Raw genomic sequence first — 3263 nt, forward strand, 5'->3', positions numbered from 1 at the left:
GTGTTGATCTATTTTTATTGATTTTGAGGGTAGGTTCTCTGTGCCTCCTGGATTTGAATGCTTATTTCCTTCCCCAGATTAGGGAAGTTTTCAGCTATAATTTGTTCAAATAATCCTTCTGCCGGCCCCCCATCTCCCAGGACCCCTATTATTCAAGTATTAGTGCTTTATGGTTTTATTGATTTCTCAAAGACTCCTCTCGTGATCCAGTGGTTGCTTTTCTCTTTTTCTCAGCTTCCTTATGTTCCATCGTTTTGTCTTCTATATCACTGACTCTCTCTCCTGCCTCACTTACCCAAGCAGTTAGATCCTCCATTTTTTACTTCATCTCCATAATAGCATTTTTAATTTCAGCCTGATTATATTTTGTTCTTTTATTTCTGCACTAAGGGATTCTCTAGTGTTTTTTATACTTTCTTCAACCCCAGCTAGTATCTTTATAATCATTATTCTGAATTCTAGTTCCAACATCTTACTTATATCCATATTGATTAAATCTATGGTAGAAAGTATTACCTTTGGTTCTTTCTTTTGCTGTGAATTTCTCCTTCTACAGATTTTTCCAGAAAAGAAAGAAGAAATGAAAGAGAAAGAAAATAAAGGGGAAAAAAGATAAATATCAGTAAAAACAGCAATAATAATATCAACAAGAACAACAACAACAATATCTTCAGGAAGTGATTCTGGTGTATGCTGTGTACACTCTGCTATTGTGTTTTGACTACTCTTTCCCACTGGTCCTTCCTCTACAGAGTTACTCTTTGCTTGTAGTGGGGAGTGTTTGTTCATTTAAGTAGGTATGCTTTGATTTGTTTGTGAAGGTAAGCCTGAAGCTGATGTTTTGGAGCCTTCTTTAATCAGTAGACTTGGTATATGCTGGGGTTTGTGTTGGTATTCTGAGGGAGAGGCCTGCTGGTGTGGTTCACAAGCTGACCTGCCTTCAGAAAGATGCTCCTGCCAGGTCAGGATGTGGGGTTTAGTGTAGGGGCCTCCACTAGAGGCCCTGTGCTTCTCTCTGGAGTCTGGCTGTGCTGGTGGGTGGGAGAGGGGGTGATGGTGGAGGAGATAAAATATGGTGTCCTCCTCCCTTGTCCCTGGGGGGTGGAACTCCCAGCAGCCGCTGCTCAGGAGGCCCTCCCAGAAAATAATCAATCTCCTGAGGCCCAGGACCTTATAAATTCGCTGGCCTAACCTGTCCATGTCCAATCATTGGCATGCCCAGTACCATAGATCTGTATTTTATCTCTGACCAGTGGCTGGGATTCAAAACTCCAAGTTTTCAAGGGCCTGGTAGTGTGTACACCCACTCCCGTCCCCAGGCAGGGAGGCTCAGGACATACCCAGTACTGTTTCGTCCCCAAAAGCCTTTGCACAGTGCACACAGAGGCTAGAGTTTATTGTATTGCTCAGTGAAAAGCTGAAGCCAGGCTATCAGCCATCTGCAAATGACTTAGTCCCCCACTCCCCTTTGTCCCAGAAAAACCATGGCAGAAGCTTGAATCTATTGAGGCAGACAGCAAAAAGTGGGAGCCATATTATCAGTGATCTGCCCCAAGTCTTTGCACTGCACTCAGTCAGTCCCAGAAAAGCGACAATTGGCATGCGCACAGAGGCTCAACCCTATTGCGGCTCAGAATAAAAAGCGGTGGCCAGGTTAACCCTGATCACCTCCAGTGTCTGCACTGTGCTCAGCCAGTCCCAGAAAAGCAGCTGTAAAGGCAGGCCCAGAGGTTCAAGCCTATTGTAGCTCAGAGCAAAAAGTGGCAGCCAGGTTATCTGAGATCTTTTCCAGTCTCTGCCCTCTACTCGCTCAGTCCCAGAAAAAGCAGCTGTAAGGTATGCACACAGAGGTTCAAGTCCACTGTGGCTCACAGCGAAAAGTTAAGAGGTTTTATCCCCTCTGTACACCCCTCCAACCCTGCTTTGGAGCTCCCCCCAGTGGCTCCCCAGCTGTCCCTCTGTCTCTGGAGAGGACAAATATGCTCCTCAAATGCCCTCCAGAAAGGGGAGCAATCTTTCCCTGAGCAACCCAGGGATCCTATTACCACACTTTATTGTGGGGTCACAAAAAGATGAAATCTTTCTGCCTTTTTCCCTCTTCCTGGCTTTGCTCTGTGAACCAGGTTTCCTACCCTTGCCTGCCCTGTGGCTTCCCAATCCCACTATTCAGGGCTCTGAACCTTACTTCTGCTAAATTCACTTGCTCCAAATGTGCACATTGTTTCTGTGTTTTTCTGATTGTTTCCTAGTTGTTCAAAATAGCTGAAAGTTGACCCATCTGCATTTGGAGGATGAGGCAAGTTCAGGGTCCCCCTGTCATCTTGGAATCTCCCTAATAGGTTCTTTATAGATCTGGAATACTAGCCCTTTATCTGATAAGACATCTGCAAATATTTTCTCCCTTTCTGTAGGTTGTCTTTTGGTTTTCTCGACTGTTTCTTTTGCTGTGCAATAGCTTTTTATCTTGATGAAGTCCCAATAGTTCATTTTTGCTTTTGTTTCCCTTGCGTTTGGAGATGTGTCTAGCAAGAAGTTGCTGTGGCTGATGTTGAAGAGGTTACTGCCTATGTTCTCTAGGATTTTGGTGGATTCCTGTCTGACATTGAGGTCTTTCATCCATTTTGAGTTTATCTTTGTGTATGGTGTAAGACAATGGTTCAGCTTCATTCTTCTGCCTGTGGCTGTCCAATTTTCCCAGCACAATTTATTGAGGAGACTATCTTTTTTCCACTGAATATTCTTTCCTGCTTTGTTGAAAATTAGTTGACCATAGAGTTGAGGGTACTTTTCTGGGTTCTCTTTTCTGTTCCATTGATCACTGTGTCTGTTTTTGTGCCAGTACCATGCTGTCTTGATGATCACAGCTTTGTAATATAGCTTGAAGTCAGGCATTGTGATGGCCCCAGCTTTGGATTTCTTTTTCAACGTTCCCCCAGCGATTAGAGGTCTTTTTTGGTTCCACACACATTTTAGGATTGTTTGTTCCAGCCCTGTGAAAAGTGTCAATGGTATTTTGATAATGAGTGCATTGAATAGTAGATTGCTTTGGGAAGCATAGACATTTTCACAATATTTGTTCTTCCAATCCATGAGCATGGAGTATTTTTCCATCTCTTTGTGTCTTCCTCAATATCTTTCATAAGTGTTCTGTAGTTTCCAGCGTATAGATCCTTTACCTCTTGGGTTAGGTTTATTCCTAGGGATCTTATGGTTTTTGGTGCAATTGTAAATGGGATTGATTCCTTAAATTCTCTTTCTTCAGT

Source organism: Leptonychotes weddellii, chromosome 2 (assembly GCF_054177405.1).
Source record: "Leptonychotes weddellii isolate Sample4059 chromosome 2, ASM5417740v2, whole genome shotgun sequence".
NCBI classification, from domain to species: Eukaryota; Metazoa; Chordata; class Mammalia; order Carnivora; family Phocidae; genus Leptonychotes; species Leptonychotes weddellii.